Source organism: Penaeus vannamei, chromosome 28, assembly GCF_042767895.1.
Source record: "Penaeus vannamei isolate JL-2024 chromosome 28, ASM4276789v1, whole genome shotgun sequence".
Taxonomy (NCBI): domain Eukaryota; kingdom Metazoa; phylum Arthropoda; class Malacostraca; order Decapoda; family Penaeidae; genus Penaeus; species Penaeus vannamei.
The window spans coordinates 14636031-14658442 of record NC_091576.1 but is presented as its reverse complement, the minus strand read 5'-3'; positions in this window follow the sequence as shown (position 1 = coordinate 14658442).

Below are 22412 nucleotides of genomic sequence, written 5' to 3'. Positions count from 1 at the left end.
AGATGGAGGGGGTGCGGGAAGTGTTTGGAAGTTTACCGTAGGTGGCGCAGAGGGAGCGGGTGCGGGAAGTGTTTGGAAGTTTACCTTAGGTGGCGCAGAGGGAGGGGGTGCGGGAAGTGTTTGGAAGTTTACCGTAGGTGGAGCAGAGGGAGCGAGTGCGGGAAGTGTTCTGAAGTTTACCGTAGGTGGCGCAGAGGGAGGGGGTGCGGGAAGTGTTCTGAAGTTTACCGTAGGTGGCGGAGAGGGAGCGGGTGCGGGAAGTGTTCTGAAGTTTACCGTAGGTGGCCCAGAGGGAGGGGGTGCGGGAAGTGTTTGGAAGTTTACCGTAGGTGGCGCAGAGGAAGGGGGTGCGGGAAGTGTTCTGAAGTTTACCGTAGGTGGCGCAGAGGGAGCGGGTGCGGGAAGTGTTCTGAAGTTTACCGTAGGTGGCGCAGAGGGAGGGGGTGCGGGAAATGTTTGAAAGTTTACCGTAGGTGGCGCAGAGGGAGGGGGTGCGGGAAGTGTTTGGAAGTTTACCGTAGGTGGCGCAGAGGGAGGGGGTGCGGGAAGTGTTTGGAAGTTTACCGTAGGTGGCGCAGAGGGAGCGGTTGCGGGAAGTGTTCTGAAGTTTACAGTAGGTGGCGCAGAGGGAGGGGGTGCGGGAAGTGTTCTGAAGTTTACAGTAGGTGGCGCAGAGGGAGGGGGTGCGGGAAGTGTTCTGAAGTTTACCGTAGGTGGCGCAGAGGGAGGGGGTGCGGGAAGTGTTCTGAAGTTTACCGTAGGTGGCGCAGAGGGAGCGGTTGCGGGAAGTGTTCTGAAGTTTACAGTAGGTGGCGCAGAGGGAGGGGGTGCGGGAAGTGTTCTGAAGTTTACAGTAGGTGGCGCAGAAGGAGGGGGTGCGGGAAGTGTTTGGAAGTTTACCGTAGGTGGCGCAGAGGGAGGGGGTGCGGGAAGTGTTCTGAAGTTTACCGTAGGTGGCGCAGAGGGAGCGGTTGCGGGAAGTGTTCTGAAGTTTACAGTAGGTGGCGCAGAGGGAGGGGGTGCGGGAAGTGTTGTGAAGTTTACCGTAGGTGGCGCAGAGGGAGGGGGTGCGGGAAGTGTTTGGAAGTTTACCGTAGGTGGCGCAGAGGGAGGGGGTGCGGGAAGTGTTCTGAAGTTTACCGTAGGTGGCGCAGAGGGAGGGGGTGCGGGAAGTGTTTGGAAGTTTACCGTAGGTGGCGCAGAGGGAGGGAGTTCGGGAAGTGTTCTGAAGTTTACCGTAGGTGGCGCAGAGGGAGGGGGTGCGGGAAGTGTTCTGAAGTTTACCGTAGGTGGCGCAGAGGGAGGGGGTGCGGGAAGTGTTCTGGAATTTACCGTAGGCGGCTCAGAGGGAGGGGGTGCGGGAAGTGTTCTGAAGTTTACCGTAGGTGGCTCAGAGGGAGGGGGTGCGGGAAGGGTTCTGAAGTTTACCGTAGGGGGCGCAGAGGCACGGGGTGCGGGAAGTGTTTGGAAGTTTACCGTAGGCGGCGCAGAGGGCGCGGGTGCGTGAAGTGTTCTGAAGTTTAACGTAGGTGGCACAGAGGGAGGGGGTTCGGGAAGTGTTCTGAAGTTTACCGTAGGTGGCGCAGAGGGAGGGGGTGCGGGAAGTTTTCTGAAGTTTACCGTAGGTGGCGCAGAGGGAGGAGGTGCGGGAAGTTTTCTGAAGTTTACCGTAGGTGGCGCAGAGGGAGGGGGTGCGGGATGTGATTGGAAGTTTACCGTAGGTGGCGCAGAGGGAGGGGGTGCGGGAAGTGTTCTGAAGTTTACCGTAGGTGGCGCAGAGGGAGGGGGTGCGGGAAGTGTTCTGAAGTTTACCGTAGGTGGCGCAGAGGGAGGGGGTGCGGGAAGTGATTGGAAGTTTACCGTAGGTGGCGCAGAGGGAGCGGTTGCGGGAAGTGTTTTGAAGTTTACCGTAGGTGGCGCAGGGGGAGGGGGTGCGGGAAGTGTTCTGAAGTTTACCGTAGGTGGCTCAGAGGGAGGGGGTTCGGGAAGTGTTCTGAAGTTTACCGTAGGTGCCGTAGAGGGAGGGGGTGCGGGAAGTGTTCTGAAGTTTACCGTAGGTGGCGCAGAGGGAGGGGGTGCGGGAGGTGTTCTGAAGTTTACCGTAGGTGGCGCAGAGGGAGGGGGTGCGGGAAGTGTTCTGAAGTTTACCGTAGGTGGCGCAGAGGGAGGGGGTGCGGGAAGTGATTGGAAGTTTACCGTAGGTGGCGCAGAGGGAGCGGTTGCGGGAAGTGTTTGGGAGTTTACCGTAGGTGGCGCAGAGGGAGCGGGTGCGGGAAGTGTTCTGAAGCTTACCGTAGGTGGCGCAGAGGGAGGGGGTTCGGGAAGTGTTCTGAAGTTTACCGTAGGTGCCGTAGAGGGAGGGGGTGCGGGAAGTGTTCTGAAGTTTACCGTAGGTGGCGCAGAGGGAGGGGGTGCGGGAAGTGTTTGGAAGTGTGTAGGTGGCGCACTGGGAGGGGGTGCGGGAAGTGTTTGGAAGTTTACCGTAGGTGGCGCAGAGGGAGGGGGTGCGGGAAGTGTTTGGAAGTTTACCGTAGGTGGCGCAGAGGAAGCGTGTGCGGAAAGTGTTCTGAAGTTTACCGTAGGTGGCGCAGAGGGAGGGGGTGCGGGAAGTGTTTGGAAGTTTACCGTAGGTGGCGCAGAGGGAGGGGGTGCGGGAAGTGTTTGGAAGTTTACCATAGGTGGTGCAGAGGGAGCGGGTGCGGGAAGTGTTCTGAAGTTTACCGTAGGTGGCGCAGAGGGAGCGGGTGCGGAAAGTGTTCTGAAGTTTACCGTAGGTGGCGCAGAGGGAGGGGGTGCGGGAAGTGTTCTGAAGTTTACCGTAGGTGGCGCAGAAGGAGGGGGTGCGGGAAGTGTTCTGAAGTTTACCGTAGGTGGCGCAGAGGGAGCGGGTGCGGGAAGTGTTCTAAAGTTTACCGTAGGTGGCGCAGAGGGAGGGGGTTCGGGAAGTGTTCTGAAGTTTACCGTAGGTGGCGCAGAGGGAGGGGGTGCGGAAAGTGTTCTGAAGTTTACAGTAGGTGGCGCAGAGGGAGGGGGTGCGGGAAGTGTTCTGAAGTGTTTGGAAGTTTACCGTAGGTGGCGCAGAGGGAGCGGTTGCGGGAAGTGTTCTGAAGTTTACAGTAGGTGGCGCAGAGGGAGGGGGTGCGGGAAGTGTTCTGAAGTTTACAGTAGGTGGCGCAGAGGGAGGGGGTGCGGGAAGTGTTCTGAAGTTTACCGTAGGTGGCGCAGAGGGAGGGGGTGCGGGAAGTGTTCTGAAGTTTACCGTAGGTGGCGCAGAGGGAGCGGTTGCGGGAAGTGTTCTGAAGTTTACAGTAGGTGGCGCAGAGGGAGGGGGTGCGGGAAGTGTTCTGAAGTTTACAGTAGGTGGCGCAGAAGGAGGGGGTGCGGGAAGTGTTTGGAAGTTTACCGTAGGTGGCGCAGAGGGAGGGGGTGCGGGAAGTGTTCTGAAGTTTACCGTAGGGGGCGGAGGGGGAGGGGTAGCGGGAAGTGTTCTGAAGTTTACAGTAGGGGGCGCAGAGGGGGGGGGTGCGGGAAGTGTTCTGAAGTTTACCGTAGGTGGCGCAGAGGGAGGGGGTGCGGGAAGTGTTTGGAAGTTTACCGTAGGTGGCGCAAACGGAGGGGGTTCGGGAAGTGTTCTGTAGTTTACCGTAGGGGGCGCAGAGGGAGGGGGTGCGGGAAGTGTTCTGAAGTTTACCGTAGGTGGCGCAGAGGGAGCGGGTGCGGGAAGCGTTCTGCAATTTACCGTAGGTGGCTCAGAGGGAGGGGGTGCGGGAAGTGTTCTGAAGCTTACCGTAGGTGGCTCAGAGGGAGGGGGTGCGGGAAGTGTTCTGAAGTTTACCGTAGGTGGCGCAGAGGGAGGGGGTGCGGGAAGTGTTTGGAAGTTTACCGTAGGTGGCGCAGAGGGAGCGGGTGCGGGAAGTGTTCTGAAGTTTACCGTAGGTGGCGCAGAGGGAGGGGGTTCGGGGAGTGTTCTGAAGTTTACAGTAGGTGGCGCAGAGGGAGGGGGTGCGGGAACTTTTCTGAAGTTTACCGTAGGTGGGGCAGAGGGAGGAGGTGGGGGAAGTTTTCTGAAGTTTACCGTAGGTGGCGCAGAGGGAGGGGGTGCGGGAAGTGATTGGAAGTTTACCGTAGGTGGCGCAGAGGGAGCGGGTGCGGGAAGTGTTCTGAAGTTTACCGTAGGTGGCGCAGAGGGAGGGGGTGCGGGAAGTGTTCTGAAGTTTACCGGAGGTGGCGCAGAGGGAGGGGGTGCGGGAAGTGATTGGAAGTTTACCGTAGGTGGCGCAGAGGGAGCGGTTGCGGGAAGTGTTCTGAAGTTTACCGTAGGTGGCGCAGAGGGAGGGGGTGCGGGAAGTGTTCTGAAGTTTACCGTAGGTGGCTCAGAGGGAGGGGGTTCGGGAAGTGTTCTGAAGTTTACCGTATGTGCCGTAGAGGGAGGGGGTGCGGGAAGTGTTCTGAAGTTTACCGTAGGTGGCGCAGACGGAGGCGGTGCGGGAAGTGTTCTGAAGTTTACCGTAGGTGGCGCAGAGGGAGGGGGTGCGGGAAGTGTTCTGAAGTTTACCGTAGGTGGCGCAGAGGGCGGGGGTGTGGGAAGTGATTGGAAGTTTACCGTAGGTGGCGCAGAGGGAGCGGATGCGGGAAGTGTCCTAAAGTATACCGTAGGTGGCGCAGAGGGAGGGGGCGCGGGAAGTGTTCTGAAGTTTACCGTAGGTGGCTCAGAGGGAGGGGGTTCGGAAAGTGTTCTGAAGTTTACCGTAGGTGCCGTAGAGGGAGGGGGTGCGGGAAGTGTTCTGAAGTTTACCGTAGGTGGCGCAGAGGGAGGGGGTGCGGGAAGTGTTTGGAAGTGTGTAGGTGGCGCAGTCGGAGGGGGTGCGGGAAGTGTTTGGAAGTTTACCGTAGGTGGCGCAGAGGGAGGGGGTGCGGGAAGTGTTTGGAAGTTTACCGTAGGTGGCGCAGAGGAAGCGTGTGCGGAAAGTGTTCTGAAGTTTACCGTAGGTGGCGCAGAGGGAGGGGGTGCGGGAAGTGTTTGGAAGTTTACCGTAGGTGGCGCAGAGGGAGGGGGTGCGGGAAGTGTTTGGAAGTTTACCATAGGTGGTGCAGAGGGAGCGGGTGCGGGAAGTGTTCTGAAGTTTACCGTAGGTGGCGCAGAGGGAGCGGGTGCGGAAAGTGTTCTGAAGTTTACCGTAGGTGGCGCAGAGGGAGGGGGTGCGGGAAGTGTTCTGAAGTTTACCGTAGGTGGCGCAGAAGGAGGGGGTGCGGGAAGTGTTCTGAAGTTTACCGTAGGTGGCGCAGAGGGAGCGGGTGCGGGAAGTGTTCTAAAGTTTACCGTAGGTGGCGCAGAGGGAGGGGGTTCGGGAAGTGTTCTGAAGTTTACCGTAGGTGGCGCAGAGGGAGGGGGTGCGGGAAGTGTTCTGAAGTTTACCTTAGGTGGCACAGAGGGAGGGGGTGCGGGAAGTGTTCTGAAGTTTACCGTAGGTGGCGCAGAGGGAGGGGGTGCGGAAAGTGTTCTGAAGTTTACCGTAGGTGGCGCAGAGGGAGGGGGTGCAGGAAGTGTTTGGAAGTTTACCGTAGGTGGCGCAGAGGGAGGGGGTTCGGGAAGTGTTCTGAAGTTTACCGTAGGTGGCGCAGAGGGAGGGGGTGCGGGAAGTGTTTGGAAGTTTACCGTAGGTGGCGCAGAGGGAGGGGGTGCGGGAAGTGTTTGGAAGTTTACCGTAGGTGGCGCAGAGGGAGCGAGTGCGGGAAGTGTTCTGAAGTTTACCGTAGGTGGCGCAGAGGGAGGGTGTGCGGGAAGTGTTTGGAAGTTTACCATAGGTGGCGCAGAGGGAGCGGTTGCGGGAAGTGTTCTGAAGTTTACCGTAGGTGGCTCAGAGGGAGGGGGTTCGGGAAGTGTTCTGAAGTTTACCGTAGGTGGCGCAGAGGGAGGGGGTGCGGGAAGTGTTTGGAAGTTTACCGTAGGTGGCGCAGAGGGAGCGGGTGCGGGAAGTGTTCTGAAGTTTACCGTAGGTGGCGCAGAGGGAGCGGGTGCGGGAAGTGTTTGGAAGTTTACCGTAGGTGGCGCAGAGGGAGGGGGTGCGGGAAGTGTTTGGAAGTTTACCGTAGGTGGCGCAGAGGAAGGGGGTGCGGGAAGTGTTCTGAAGTTTACCTTAGGTGGCGCAGAGGGAGCGGGTGCGGGAAGTGTTTGGAAGTTTACCGTAGGTGGCGCAGAGGGAGGGGATGCGGGAAGTGTTTGAAAGTTTACCGTAGGTGGCGCAGAGGGAGGGGGTGCGGGAAGTGTTCTGAAGTTTACCGTAGGTGGCGCAGAGGGAGGGGGTGCGGGAAGTGTACTGAAGTTTACCGTAGGTGGCGCAGAGGGAGGGGGTTCGGGAAGTGATTGGAAGTTTACCGTAGGTGGCGCAGAGGGAGGGGGTGCGTGAAGTGTTTGGAAGGTAACCGTAGGTGGCGCAGAGGGAGGGGGTGCGGGAAGTGTTCTGAAGTTTACCGTCGGTGGCGCAGAGGGAGGGGGTGCAGGAAGTGTTCTGAAGTTTACCGTAGGTGGCGCACAGGGAGGGGATGCGGGAAGTGTTCTGAAGTTTACCGTAGGTGGCGCAGAGGGAGTGGGTGCGGGAAGTGTTCTGAAGTTTACCGTAGGTGGCTCAGAGGGAGGGGGTTCGGGAAGTGTTCTGAAGTTTATCGTAGGTGGCGCAGAGGGAGTGGGTGCGGGAAGTGTTTGGAAGTTTACCGTAGGTGGCGCAGAGGGAGCGGGTGCGGGAAGTGTTCTGAAGTTTATCGTAGGTGGCGCAGAGGGAGGGGGTGCGGGAAGTGTTCTGAAGTTTACCGTAGGTGGCGCAGAGGGAGCGGTTGCGGGAAGTGTTCTGAAGTTTACCGTAGGTGGCGCAGAGGGAGGGGGTGCGGGAAGTGTTTGGAAGTTTACCGTAGGTGGCGCAGAGGGAGCGGTTGCGGGAAGTGTTCTGAAGTTTACCGTAGGTGGCTCAGAGGGAGGGGGTTCGGGAAGTGTTCTGAAGTTTACCGTAGGTGGCGCAGAGGGAGGGGGTGCGGGAAGTGTTCTGAAGTTTACCGTAGGTGGCGCAGAGGGAGGGGGTGCGGGAAGTGTTCTGAAGTTTACCGTAGGTGGCACAGAGGGAGCGGTTGCGGGAAGTGTTCTGAAGTTTACCGTAGGTGGCGCAGAAGAAGGGGGTGCGGGAAGTGTTTGGAAGTTTACCGTAGGTGGCACAGAGGGAGCGGTTGCGGGAAGTGTTCTGAAGTTTACCGTAGGTGGCGCAGAGGGAGGGGGTTCGGGAAGTGTTCTGAAGTTTACCGTAGGTGCCGCAGAGGGAGGGGGTGCGGAAACTGTTCTGAAGTTTACCGTAGGTGGCGCAGAGGGAGGGTGTGCGGGAAGTGTTTGGAAGTTTACCGTAGGTGTCGCAGAGGGAGGGTGTGCGGGAAGTGTTTGGAATATTTTCGTAGGTGGTGCAGAGGGAGGGGGGGCGGGAAGTGTTTGGAAGTTTACCGTAGGTGGCGCAGAGGGAGGGGGTGCCGGAAGTGTTTGGAAGTTTACCGTAGGTGGCGCAGAGGGAGCGGTTGCGGGAAGTGTTCTGAAGTTTACCGTAGGTGGCGCAGAGGGAGGGGGTGCGGGAAGTGTTTGGAAGTTTACCGTAGGTGGCGCAGAGGGAGCGGGTGCGGGAAGTGTTCTGAAGTTTACCGTAGGTGGCGCAGAGGGAGGGGGTTCGGGAAGTGTTCTGAAGTTTACCGTAGGTGGCGCAGAGGGAGGGGGTGCGGGAAGTTTTCTGAAGTTTACCGTAGGTGGCGCAGAGGGAGGAGGTGCGGGAAGTTTTCTGAAGTTTACCGTAGGTGGCGCAGAGGGAGGGGGTGCGGGAAGTGATTGGAAGTTTACCGTAGGTGGCGCAGAGGGAGGGGGTGCGGGAAGTGTTCTGAAGTTTACCGTAGGTGGCGCAGAGGGAGGCGGTGCGGGAAGTGTTCTGAAGTTTACCGTAGGTGGCGCAGAGGGAGGGGGTGCGAGAAGTGATTGGAAGTTTACCGTAGGTGGCGCAGAGGGAGCGGTTGCGGGAAGTGTTCTGAAGTTTACCGTAGGTGGCGCAGAGGGAGGGGGTGGGGGAAGTGTTTGGAAGTTTACCGTAGGTGGCTCAGAGGGAGGGGGTTCGGGAAGTGTTCTGAAGTTTACCGTAGGTGCCGTAGAGGGAGGGGGTGCGGGAAGTGTTCTGAAGTTTACCGTAGGTGGCGCAGAGGGAGGGGGTGCGGGAAGTGTTCTGAAGTTTACCGTAGGTGGCGCAGAGGGAGGGGGTGCGGGAAGTGTTCTGAAGTTTACCGTAGGTGGCGCAGAGGGAGGGGGTGCGGGAAGTGATTGGAAGTTTACCGTAGGTGGCGCAGAGGGAGCGGTTGCGGGAAGTGTTCTGAAGTTTACCGTAGGTGGCGCAGAGGGGGGGGGTGCGGGAAGTGTTCTGAAGTTTACCGTAGGGGGCTCAGGGGGAGGGGGTTGGGGAAGTGTTCTGAAGTTTACCGTAGGTGCCGTAGAGGGAGGGGGTGCGGGAAGTGTTCTGAAGTTTACCGTAGGTGGCGCAGAGGGAGGGGGTGCGGGAAGTGTTTGGAAGTGTGTAGGTGGCGCAGTGGGAGGGGGTGCGGGAAGTGTTTGGAAGTTTACCGTAGGTGGCGCAGAGGGAGGGGGTGCGGGAAGTGTTCTGAAGTTTACCGTAGGTGGCGCAGAGGAAGCGTGTGCGGAAAGTGTTCTGAAGTTTACCGTAGGTGGCGCAGAGGGAGTGGGTGCGGGAAGTGTTTGGAAGTTTACCGTAGGTGGCGCAGAGGGAGGGGGTGCGGGAAGTGTTTGGAAGTTTACCATAGGTGGTGCAGAGGGAGCGGGTGCGGGAAGTGTTCTGAAGTTTACCGTAGGTGGCGCAGAGGGAGCGGGTGCGGAAAGTGTTCTGAAGTTTACCTTAGGTGGCGCAGAGGGAGCGGGTGCGGGAAGTGATTGGAAGTTTACCGTAGGTGGCGCAGAGGGAGGGGGTGCGGGAAGTGTTTGGAAGTTTACCGTAGGTGGCGCAGAGGGAGGGGGTGCGGGAAGTGTTCTGAAGTTTACCGTAGGTGGCGCAGAGGGAGGGGGTGCGGGAAGTGTTCTGAAGTTTACCGTAGGTGGCGCAGAGGGAGTGGGTGCGGGAAGTGTTCTGAAGTTTATCGTAGGTGGCGCAGAGGGAGGGGGTGCGGGAAGTGTTCTGAAGTTTACCGTAGGTGGCGCAGAGGGAGGGGGTGCGGGAAGTGTTTGGAAGTTTACCGTAGGTGGCGCAGAGGGAGGGGATGCGGGAAGTGTTCTGAAGTTTACCGTAGGTGGCGCAGAGGGAGTGGGTGCGGGAAGTGTTCTGAAGTTTACCGTAGGTGGCGCAGAGGGAGGGGGTGCGGGAAGTGTTCTGAAGTTTACCGTAGGTGGCGCAGAGGGAGGGGGTGCGGGAAGTGTTTGGAAGTTTACCGTAGGTGGCGCAGAGGGAGCGGGTGCGGGAAGTGTTCTGAAGTTTATCGTAGGTGGCGCAGAGGGAGGGGGTGCGGGAAGTGTTTTGAAGTTTACCGTAGGTGGCGCAGAGGGAGCGGTTGCGGGAAGTGTTCTGAAGTTTACCGTAGGTGGCGCAGAGGGAGGGGGTGCGGGAAGTGTTTGGAAGTTTACCGTAGGTGGCGCAGAGGGAGCGGTTGCGGGAAGTGTTCTGAAGTTTACCGTAGGTGGCTCAGAGGGAGGGGGTGCGGGAAGTGTTCTGAAGTTTACCGTAGGTGGCGCAGAGGGAGGGGGTGCGGGAAGTGTTCTGAAGTTTTCCGTAGGTGGCGCAGAGGGAGGCGGTGCGGGAAGTGTTCTGAAGTTTACCGTAGGTGGCACAGAGGGAGCGGTTGCGGGAAGTGTTCTGAAGTTTACCGTAGGTGGCGCAGAAGAAGGGGGTGCGGGAAGTGTTTGGAAGTTTACCGTAGGTGGCACAGAGGGAGCGGTTGCGGGAAGTGTTCTGAAGTTTACCGTAGGTGGCGCAGAGGGAGGGGGTTCGGGAAGTGTTCTGAAGTTTACCGTAGGTGGCGCAGAGGGAGGGGGTGCGGAAACTGTTCTGAAGTTTACCGTAGGTGGCGCAGAGGGAGGGTGTGCGGGAAGTGTTTGGAAGTTTACCGTAGGTGGCGCAGAGGGAGGGTGTGCGGGAAGTGTTTGGAAGTTTTTCGTAGGTGGTGCAGAGGGAGGGGGTGCGGGAAGTGTTTGGAAGTTTACCGTAGGTGGCGCAGAGGGAGGGGGTGCCGGAAGTGTTTGGAAGTTTACCGTAGGTGGCGCAGAGGGAGCGGTTGCGGGAAGTGTTCTGAAGTTTACCGTAGGTGGCACAGATGGAGGGGGTGCGGGAAGTGTTTGGAAGTTTACCGTAGGTGGCGCAGAGGGAGCGGGTGCGGGAAGTGTTTGGAAGTTTACCGTAGGTGGAGCAGAGGGAGCGAGTGCGGGAAGTGTTCTGAAGTTTACCGTAGGTGGCGCAGAGGGAGGGGGTGCGGGAAGTGTTCTGAAGTTTACCGTAGGTGGCGGAGAGGGAGCGGGTGCGGGAAGTGTTCTGAAGTTTACCGTAGGTGGCCCAGAGGGAGGGGGTGCGGGAAGTGTTTGGAAGTTTACCGTAGGTGGCGCAGAGGAAGGGGGTGCGGGAAGTGTTCTGAAGTTTACCGTAGGTGGCGCAGAGGGAGCGGGTGCGGGAAGTGTTCTGAAGTTTACCGTAGGTGGCGCAGAGGGAGGGGGTTCGGGAAGTGTTCTGAAGTTTACCGTAGGTGGCGCAGGGGGAGGGGGTGCGGAAACTGTTCTGAAGTTTACCGTAGGTGGCGCAGAGGGAGGGTGTGCGGGAAGTGTTTGGAAGTTTACCGTAGGTGGCGCAGAGGGAGGGTGTGCGGGAAGTGTTTGGAAGTTTACCGTAGGTGGCGCAGAGGGAGGGGGTTCGGGAAGTGTTTGGAAGTTTACCGTAGGTGGCGCAGAGGGAGGGGGTGCCGGAAGTGTTTGGAAGTTTACCGTAGGTGGCGCAGAGGGAGCGGTTGCGGGAAGTGTTCTGAAGTTTACCGTAGGTGGCACAGATGGAGGGGGTGCGGGAAGTGTTTGGAAGTTTACCGTAGGTGGCGCAGAGGGAGGGGGTGCGGGAAGTGTTTGGAAGTTTACCGTAGGTGGCGCAGAGGGAGCGGTTGCGGGAAGTGTTCTGAAGTTTACAGTAGGTGGCGCAGAGGGAGGGGGTGCGGGAAGTGTTCTGAAGTTTACAGTAGGTGGCGCAGAGGGAGGGGGTGCGGGAAGTGTTCTGAAGTTTACCGTAGGTGGCGCAGAGGGAGGGGATGCGGGAAGTTTTCTGAAGTTTACGGTAGGTGGCGCAGAGGGAGAGGTTGCGGGAAGTGTTGTGAAGTTTACAGTAGGTGGCGCAGAGGGAGGGGGTGGGGGAAGTGTTCTGAAGTTTACAGTAGGTGGCGCAGAAGGAGGGGGTGCGGGAAGTGTTTGGAAGTTTACCATAGGTGGCGCAGAGGGAGGGGGTTCGGGAAGTGTTCTGAAGTTTACCGTAGGTGGCGCAGAGGGAGGGGGTGCGGGAAGTGTTCTGAAGTTTACCGTAGGTGGCGCAGAGGGACGCGGTGCGGGAAGTGTTCTGAAATTTACCCTAGGTGGCTCAGAGGGAGGGGGTGCGGGAAGTGTTCTGAAGTTTACCGTAGGTGGCTCAGAGGGAGGGGGTGCGGGAAGTGTTCTGAAGTTTACCGTAGGTGGCGCAGAGGGAGGGGGTGCGGGAAGTGTTTGGAAGTTTACCGTAGGTGGCGCAGAGGGAGCGGGTGCGGGAAGTGTTCTGAAGTTTACCGTAGGTGGCGCAGAGGGAGGGGGTTCGGGAAGTGTTCTGAAGTTTACCGTAGGTGGCGCAGAGGGAGGGGGTGCGGGAAGTTTTCTGAAGTTTACCGTAGGTGGCGCAGAGGGAGGAGGTGCGGGAAGTTTTCTGAAGTTTACCGTAGGTGGCGCAGAGGGAGGGGGTGCGGGAAGTGATTGGAAGTTTACCGTAGGTGGCGCAGAGGGAGGGGGTGCGGGAAGTGTTCTGAAGTTTACCGTAGGTGGCGCAGAGGGAGGGGGTGCGGGAAGTGTTCTGAAGTTTACCGTAGGTGGCGCAGAGGGAGGGGGTGCGGGAAGTGATTGGAAGTTTACCGTAGGGGGCGCAGAGGGAGCGGTTGCGGGAAGTGTTCTGAAGTTTCCCGTAGGGGGCGCAGAGGGAGGGGGTGCGGGAAGTGTTCTGAAGTTTACCGTAGGTGGCTCAGAGGGAGGGGGTTCGGGAAGTGTTCTGAAGTTTACCGTAGGTGCCGTAGAGGGAGGGGGTGCGGGAAGTGTTCTGAAGTTTACCGTAGGTGGCGCAGAGGGAGGGGGTGCGGGAAGTGTTCTGAAGTTTACCGTAGGTGGCGCAGAGGGAGGGGGTGCGGGAAGTGTTCTGAAGTTTACCGTAGGTGGCGCAGAGGGAGGGGGTGCGGGAAGTGATTGGAAGTTTACCGTAGGTGGCGCAGAGGGAGCGGTTGCGGGAAGTGTTCTGAAGTTTACCGTAGGTGGCGCAGAGGGAGGGGGTGCGGGAAGTGTTCTGAAGTTTACCGTAGGTGGCTCAGAGGGAGGGGGTTCGGGAAGTGTTCTGAAGTTTACCGTAGGTGCCGTAGAGGGAGGGGGTGCGGGAAGTGTTCTGAAGTTTACCGTAGGTGGCGCAGAGGGAGGGGGGGCGGGAAGTGTTTGGAAGTGTGTAGGTGGCGCAGTGGGAGGGGGTGCGGGAAGTGTTTGGAAGTTTACCGTAGGTGGTGCAGAGGGAGCGGGTGCGGGAAGTGTTTGGAAGTTTACCGTAGGTGGCGCAGAGGAAGCGTGTGCGGAAAGTGTTCTGAAGTTTACCGTAGGTGGCGCAGAGGGAGGGGGTGCGGGAAGTGTTTGGAAGTTTACCGTAGGTGGCGGAGAGGGAGGGGGTGCGGGAAGTGTTTGGAAGTTTACCGTAGGTGGCGGAGAGGGAGGGGGTGCGGGAAGTGTTCTGAAGTTTACAGTAGGTGGCGCAGAGTGAGGGGGTTCGGGAAGTGTTTGGAAGTTTACCATAGGTGGTGCAGAGGGAGCGGGTGCGGGAAGTGTTTGGAAGTTTACCGTAGGTGGCGCAGAGGGAGCGGGTGCGGAAAGTGTTCTGAAGTTTACCGTAGGTGGCGCAGAGGGAGGGGGTGCGGGAAGTGTTTGGAAGTTTACCGTAGGTGGCGCAGAAGGAGGGGGTGCGGGAAGTGTTCTGAAGTTTACCGTAGGTGGCGCAGAGGGAGCGGTTGCGGGAAGTGTTCTAAAGTTTACCGTAGGTGGCGCAGAGGGAGGGGGTGCGGGAAGTGTTCTGAAGTTTACCGTAGGTGGCGCAGAGGGAGGGGGTGCGGGAAGTGTTCTGAAGTTTACCGTAGGTGGCGCAGAGGGAGGGGGTTCGGGAAGTGTTTGGAAGTTTACCGTAGGTGGCGCAGAGGGAGGGGGTGCGGGAAGTGTTTGGAAGTTTACCATAGGTGGTGCAGAGGGAGCGGGTGCGGGAAGTGTTTGGAAGTTTACCGTAGGTGGCGCAGAGGGAGCGGGTGCGGAAAGTGTTCTGAAGTTTACCGTAGGTGGCGCAGAGGGAGGGGGTGCGGGAAGTGTTCTGAAGTTTACCGTAGGTGGCGCAGAGGGAGGGGGTGTGGGGAGTGTTCTGAAGTTTACCGTAGGTGGCGCAGAGGGAGGGGGGGCGGGAAGTGTTTGGAAGTTTACCGTAGGTGGAGCAGAGGGAGGGGGGGCGGGAAGTGTTCTGAAGTTTACCGTAGGTGGCGCAGAGGGAGGGGGTGCGGGAAGTGTTCTGAAGTTTACCGTAGTTGGTGCAGAGGGAGCGGGTGCCGGAAGTGTTTTGAAGTTTACCGTAGGTGGCGCAGAGGGAGGGGGTGCGGGAAGTGTTTGGAAGTTTACCGTAGGTGGCGCAGAGGGAGGGGGTGCGGGAAGTGTTCTGAAGTTTACCATAGGTGGGGGAGAGGGAGGGAGTGGGGCAAGTGTTTGGAAGTTTACCGTAGGTGGCGCAGAGGGAGGGGGTGCGGGAAGTGTTCTGAAGTTTACCGTAGGTGGCGCAGAGGGAGGGGGTTCGGGAAGTGTTCTGAAGTTTACCGTAGGTGGCTCAGAGGGAGCGAGTGCGGGAAGTGTTCTGAAGTTTACCGTAGGTGGCGCAGAGGGAGGGGGAGCGGGAAGTGTTTGGAAGTTTACCGTAGGTGGCGCAGAGGGAGGGGGTTCGGGAAGTGTTCTGAAGTTTACCGTAGGTGGCGCAGAGGGAGCGAGTGCGGGAAGTGTTCTGAAGTTTACCGTAGGTGGCGCAGAGGGAGGGGGTACGGGAAGTGTTCTGAAGTTTACCGTAGGTGGCGCAGAGGGAGGGAGTTCGGGAAGTGTTCTGAAGTTTACCGTAGGTGGCGCAGAGGGAGGGGGTGCGGGAAGTGTTTGGAAGTTTACCGTAGGTGGCGCAGAGGGAGGGGGTTCGGGAAGTGTTCTGAAGTTTACCGTAGGTGGCGCAGAGGGAGCGAGTGCGGGAAGTGTTCTGAAGTTTACCGTAGGTGGCGCAGAGGGAGGGGGTACGGGAAGTGTTCTGAAGTTTACCGTAGGTGGCGCAGAGGGAGGGAGTTCGGGAAGTGTTCTGAAGTTTACCGTAGGTGGCGCAGAGGGAGGGGGTTCGGGAAGTGTTCTGAAGTTTACCGTAGGTGGCGCAGAGGGAGCGAGTGCGGGAAGTGTTCTGAAGTTTACCGTAGGTGGCGCAGAGGGAGGGGGTGCGGGAAGTGTTCTGAAGTTTACCGTAGGTGGCGGATAGTGAGTTGCGAGTGATGCAAGATGCATCATAGGTGATGGAAGATGCATCATAGGTGATGGAAGATGCTTCATAGGGGATGGAAGATGCGTCATAGGTGATGGAAGATGCATCATAGGTGGTGGAAGATGCATCATAGGTGATGGAAAATGCTTCATAGGTGATGGAAGATGCGTCATAGGTGATGGAAGATGCTTCATAGGGGATGGAAGATGCGTCATAGGTGATGGAAGATGCTTCATAGGGGATGGAAGATGCATCATAGGTGATGGAAGATGCATCATAGGTGGTGGAAAATGCATCATAGGTGGTGGAAGATGCGTCATAGGTGATGGAAGATGCTTCATAGGGGATGGAAGATGCATCATAGGTGATGGAAGATGCATCATAGGTGGTGGAAGATGCGTCATAGGTGATGGAAGATGCATCATAGGTGATGGAAGATGCGTCATAGGTGATGGAAGATGCATCATAGGTGATGGAAGATGCGTCATAGGTGATGGAAGATGCATCATAGGGGATGGAAGATGCATCATAGGTGATGGAAGATGCATCATAGGTGATGGAAGATGCGTCATAGGTGATGGAAGATGCGTCATAGGGGATGGAAGATGCATCATAGGGGATGGAAGATGCGTCATAGGGGATGGAAGATGCGTCATAGGGGATGGAAGATTACATCATAGGTGATGGAAGATGCATCATAGGTGATGGAAGATGCGTCATAGGGGATGGAAGATTCATCATAGGTGATGGAAGATGTATCATAGGGGATGGAAGATGCATCATAGGTTGTGGAAGATGCGTCATAGGTGATGGAAGATGCTTCATAGGGGATGGAAGATGCATCATAGGTGATGGAAGATGCGTCATAGGTGATGGAAGATGCATCATAGGTGGTGGGGGTTGTACCATTGGTGGATAAAATTGTGTGAATAAGTGGGGTACTGCAAATGGAACATATGGGGCCTGGGGCATCATAAGTGTGGGGAGGGGGGGGCGGGGAGACATAGGTGTGGGGAAAGGGGGGCGGGGCAATATAGCTGCTATAGGAGGGGGGAGGGGCAACATAGCTGCTGGGAGGGGGGGAGGGGCAATATAGCTGCGAGGAGGGGGGGGAGGGACAACATAGCTGCGGGGAGGGGGGGGGGAGGAGCAACATAGCTGCGGGGAGGTGGGGAGGGGCAACATAGCTGCGGGGAGGGGGGGGAGGGGCAACATAGCTGCTGGGAGATGCCAGAGGGGAGGTGCCGCCCCCGCTGCTGTCATAAGCGTACGAGTGATAGCCTGGCTTGGCAAACGGAGCAGCGATTGTGGTGGCAAGGATCACGGACAAAATGGCAACCTAAAAAGGAGCGAAATTGGGCATGAGCTAAGTTTAGTATATATATATATATATATATATATATATATATATATATATATATATATATATATATATAAATCCTGAATAATTACGTGTTATGTGATCATGAAGTAAAATCAAGATGAATCAGACACGGAGAGAGAGAAGAAAAAATACCAAATCATACTCAGAACAAGGCAATTTAAAATCTGATAAAAAATCTCATAAAAAACGGAAAAAGTAATAACAAAAAGTTATAGTAGTAATAGTAATATAGTTGCAGCAGTTGTGTTAATATGAACAGTAGTAGGAATGATAATAATAGCAATATCATGAAAACGATGTTAGTGATATCAAAAAAAAAGAAAAAAAATATATATATACATATATATATATATATATATATATATATATATATATATATATATATATATATATATATATATATTTGCCTTTCATTAACAAGATTAATAATTAAATTCATCATAAAACAAAGATATAATTGAAACCGGTTAAATACATCTCTTGTATTGTGAAGATATTCGTTCTCATTCATATATGTATATATATATATATATATATATATATATATATATATAAGTAAATAAATAAATAAATAAATAAATATATACATATATATACATACGTATATATATATATATATATATATATATATATATATATATATATATATATATATATATATATATATATATATATGTATGTATATATACATATATTTATATATCCATATCTCTCTCTCTCTCTGTGATGCATTCACAAAGCGGGTGTAGACAAAGCCTGTGGTGCTTCTTAAGTCTTTATTCTTCGGGCAGCAAGAAGGGGTCACGAGATAGGGCACGTATGTTGATGGAGGTCAGCCGAGGGTGTCGATGGAGGCCAGCCGAAGGTTGTTGACGGTTTCGTGTCTCGTGGCTAACTGCTCGTTCCGACGCGTCCTGGAGGTTCCTTGGTTCAGCTTAGGTAGCGGATCTCGGCCGCGTGAGGTCAACAGCGCGCCTTCCAGCGTCGCTTGGGTACGGCTTGGGGGGGGCGCCCTCAGGTCACTTAGCGTCTTGCGGCCCATATGTTCTCCCGTGATTTCGTGGCTAAAATGTTCTTATTGATTGCCCGAATATTCTTCCGACACTGCTCTTCCACGCTACCCATGGCGTCCCGCCATGCCACATATGTTGCATGCAGGGATTTGCTGAAGGTTGCCCCGGTCTTGAAAGCATAAATCCCGATTGCGCGGCTACGCAGCTGCAGTTGCTAGATGTCATCCAGGGGTTGGCGCGTCAGGGTTGACGGGTTGGCTTGCTTTTGACTTCTGGCAGGTATCGCTGTGGTGGTATGTTGAGCGAAATCTTGCGCAGCCGGTGCCTGGCTCGTGCATGAACGAATAGTGGTGCAAGGGGCGGGGTAGGGTGGGAGATGGGAATATAAAGACTTAAAACTAAGCTATAGCTATAGGGAAAGGATAGAGGGGGGGAGCTAAAGGTAAATCCAATACCATGGGGTTGATGTTGAAACCCCGGACGGATATGTCGGTCGGTAAGAATGGGACGCCGGAATGAATAACGACGTTGTCACAATAAAAGTCGTAACGGGCGTGAGTTGCAAGCGATCATGAAGGTAGGTGGAGGTATGGTGGTGGTATGACCCTGTGATGATTTGAGAATGAGTGAGTGTGGTATCGGGGGTGAAAAATGTATTATTAGTTTGTGAGGGAAGGGAAGAATATAATAAAGGCTGAAGGAAGTACGAGGTGCCATTGCAATGCAAACTGATAGACTGGGTATCGTGAGGAAGGATAGAAGGGAAGGAACAGGATAACGGATGCTGGAGTGTAAAGCCTTAGTTTTGTGTTGTGTGAGAAAATGAATTAGTCTAAGGTGTGTGCTGGTGAGTAGTGATCGCTAGCTAGCTTCAATCTATCAAAATGGTACCAAGCAACGGTGTTTGTTGATAAAAATTTACAATTTGTTTTCTTGTCCTTTACTTTGAGTACTCTATACGGACAGTCAAAGCGATGGGCGAGTTTAGGACGCATAGAGTCACTGGTGTGTACTTTTCTGAAAACTAAGGCGCCGACACCTATGGAATTGGCGCGCGCAACTTATGTTGATATGACAGTATCTGATCCCTAGATTTTGTGAGAAACTCTTTAGCTTTCTGGAACGCAATTTTATTTCTGTTTAAAAGATATTCTGCATAACTGTCCGAGTATTCAGGCTTGCGTCTAGTCTGGAAAAGGTTATACGGCAGTCTTTTATCGGTACCGTACAGGAGGAAGTGTGGAGTATCTCCAAAGGATGAATGGAAGGTGCTATTGATGGCGGATTGAACGGTGAAGAGGAGATTGTCCCAGTTGTCAGATGTGGTGTCGACCCGTGATCTCATAAACGTTAAAATGGAACCATTAAACCGCTCGGTAATTCCATTGCTTTATGACCTCATTCTGAAATTCTGTCCCGTTGTCACAAGAGAAGTACATAGGTGTAGTGTACCGCTGGATGAAGTCATGGAAAGCTTTTGCAACGACCTTCGCGGATTTATTTGGGGCGGGAACTAGCTCACAGTATCTGGTAAAGTTATCCACGAATACGAGAATGTGCTTATTCCCACTACGCGTGGTTACAAAACCTGATAAAGTGTCGCAGGAGACCTTCTCAAAAGGAAAACCCGGAACGTCGTAGCGAAAGGCAGGGGCGGGCTGGTTGGTGGAGCCTTTGAAATTCGGACAATCTTTGCAAGACTTAACGTGCTTCTTTACCTTTATAAGGGGAAGAAAAATGTCTGTCGGGCCATCTGAATGGCTTTATACACTCCACAATGTGCTGCTTCACGCGACTCGTGTACGAGTTGAAGGACTCTTGGTTCGAGTGATTCCGGAATTACTGCGATGTCTCTCACGAAACCACGGCGTCCTTTAATTTTCTTGGGGGTGGCTCTTCTGAAGAGCAGGCCGCTGTCGGCTAAATAAAATTGTCGGACTGGCAGGCGTCTGATAGGAACCAAGGGTTCGCCTCTCTCTAGTTTGCCTTTTATGTCCATGTAAACGGGGTCCTCGCGTTGCGCACGGCGAATTTCTTCCTCGGAGGGAGGGTCTACGGGTTGGTTAGCTGCGTTAGCTAACACCGGCGCGGTGGTTCGGGCCTCATGACATTTAGCAAAGCTAGGAGGGAAGGGGGCGGACTTACAGGCTTGCAATTCCGCGGGGAATGCCAAGGGTGCGCGGGAGAGAGCATCCGCGACGACATTTTGCCGGCCAGGTAAATAGACGATCGTTACGTCGTATTCGGCTAAGACTTCTATGGCACGTGCCCGTCTTCCATGGGGATCTCTGCCGTGAAGGGCGGTCGTGAGAGCGGAGTGGTCGGTGTGTACTTCTATTTCATAACCGAGTATCAACTCCCGGAAGTGACGGAGTGCATAGGTGATAGCTAAGAGTTCGCGGTCCGTAGTATGATATGACCGCTCTGCGGGTTTGAGGGTCCTGCTTACAAAAGCAATGGGGCGCAGCTTGCCATTTACCTTTTGGTGAAGTGTTGCGCCTAATCCTACGCTAGACACGTCAGTCGTGAGCACAAAGGGCAACTCAAAATCAGGGAAGGACAGAACGGGTGCGTTGGCTAGTAATGCCTTCAGTTTCTTAATCAGCGTCGTGAGGGATTGCGCAATAGATCCGTAATCTTTGATAAACAGCCTATAAAAACCGGAAATACCAAGGAAGGATTTCAAGTCTTTTTGGTTTTGTGGTCTGGGGAAGTCAATCACGGCTTGTACTTTGTTCTGATTGGGTGCAATGCCATTGGACGTTAAGGTATGACCTAAGAAATCGAGCTTTGACCGAAAGAATTGGCTCTTTCCAGGGTTGATGGTTAGCCCTGCGCTTGCTAGACGTTCGAATACCTGACGCAACTTTTTCTCATGTTCAGAGACTGATGGGGAACATATTAAAATGTCATCTGATTGTTAATCATACCACTGAGCACGATAGACATCAATCTACTGAAGGTGAAAGGAGAATTACGTAGGCCAAAAGATGTTCTCAGGAATTCAAAGTGTCCCATGTGAGTAGAAAATGCGGTAAGTGGTTGGCTTTCTTTAGCTACTGGCACTTGTAGGAAACCCTTAGCCAGGTCAAGAGTGGAGAAAACTTGATTTCCAGAGCTAATATTTTGCAGTAACAGACGAAGATTCGGAATAGGGAACGGGGCTGGAATGGTCACTGCATTAAATTAAGGTAATCCATCAGGGGTCTAAATGATCTGTCCTTTTTGGGGACGAGAATAATGGGACTGACCCAAGGCGAATTACTTCTCTTAATCAAGTTCATGTCCAGCATTCCTTGCACTTCATTTTCGAGAGCCTTCCGCTTTGAATGCGGGATTTTATATGATGGAATGTACACTGGTTCCGCATCAGGCTCGAGGGAAATGGAGTGTTGGATCAGGTCAGTACTTCCTATGAGACGGTCTTTTGACGGCAGTACAGTCGGGTAATCGTGAAAAATCTTTTCCAAGATATTATAGCCGTCCTGAAAGGCTAATTTTTGTGACAAAACATCTTGAAGGACTTCATTGTTAACCTGGGGAGGGTTATGTGATGCTGCGCAAACGGGGGAGGGAGGAAGCAAGTCGAATTCGCGAATGGGGAGATCGGTGAATTCGAAGTTAAGTACAGGTACGCCTCTTCTAATCTCGAGGGGGACTGAGGTCAAATTTATGAGGTGTACCTGGCATTTACCATGTACTATTTTATAAAGTGAAGGCAAAGCTGCGCAGCCTTTTACTTGTACATAGTCTGTTAAAACCAATGCCGTGCCATCTGCCTTCGATGCGGACACGTTACATAAGAGGTCACTGAAAGGGGGGATCGTCGTCGTTGCGGTCAAGGTAAGCTGGGGCAAAACATCGTTACATGTCCATGAATGAGCGCGGGGGTCGTCAAGGTCGTCATTGCGAACAGGTGACGGGGATCTCGCAAAGGTAACGTTGCGGTCGGCTCTTCTGTCTTGATTGGAGCGATCCGCAGTCGCTGTCGCGCATGCAGGTAGTCCGTTTTCTTTGCGTTGTTCATATATCAACATTGACGGGTGAAAAGGATCGGGGTGTGTCCACAAACATGAGGGCTCTCTCAGGAGGTATTTAACACCATTGAAGATGATGGAATTACTTTGTGGATGCAGGGAAATGCCGCTTCTGAACAAGAAATCATGACCCAGTAATAGATTACCTGGAGTGAAGTTTTTGTTTATAACGACAAATGAATGGGGAAAGGTAATACCTCCGATTTCAATGTTTAGAATCTCCCTTCCCAGAGAGCTGGTCGTATTACCCGTAATGCCACAGATGGTCGTATGAGAGGGCTGCAAATCCAACGAAAAACCAAATTCCTTTAAGGTGTCAAGGGAAACTACGCAACATGACGAACCGTTATCCAAGAAAAAGTATGCATGACGATTATTCAATGTAGAGGGGAGGAGAGGAGGCTGGCTTTCGTCGTTGGGAATGCATGATTTTGATATATGGTGAATGGGGTCTGTTACGTCTGGTGCCAACTGAGGGGATCGTAGAAGTCTTTCTGTAAGTCGCTTATGTATATGTTGGTCTTTCCGACGCCAAAAAAAAAAAAAAAAAAAAAAAAATGTTGTTTATATTTGCGTTGTTTAAGCAAGTCAAGGGTTATTTTAACATGTTCTGGGAAAGTTCTGCAATTCGCCCAATTATGTCTTTCTATGGTATGGTGATACGGGCACGATGGGGGGAACGGACAGGCCGACGCGATATGCCCATACCTCGTACAGTTAAAACATTGCTCGGGGCTTGATAACCATCTCGTTATTGCGGATTTATTGCTGGATGGGCGAGGTGCCGTGTGCCGTTTGGGTAAGGTATGGTGACAGTTGATAATGGGATTTGGTGTGTTATAATGTGTTGTGGCGTGCTGATTGTTGTTTGGTTGGGTGTTTGGTTGTGTCGTGTTTGTTCTGTGTCACGACGCCTGCATGTACGGTTGCCGTTGGTGCCTTTTCTTTTACTGATTTAGCGAATTCGCCAGGAAGTGAATGAATAGAGACTAATTCACAGGATTTCCAGACTTTTTCCCTAACTTCCAATAGTAGAGACGAGGCTAGAATTCCTTTAGTGAAGTAAGTCGTCCACGAACTGTAGTTTTCACCATTAAATTCTGTTTTAATTGGGCAGGGCTCGTCAGACGGTATGGACTGTACCCATTTCCAAATCGCAATTTGGAGCTTATTACAGTACGACCATACA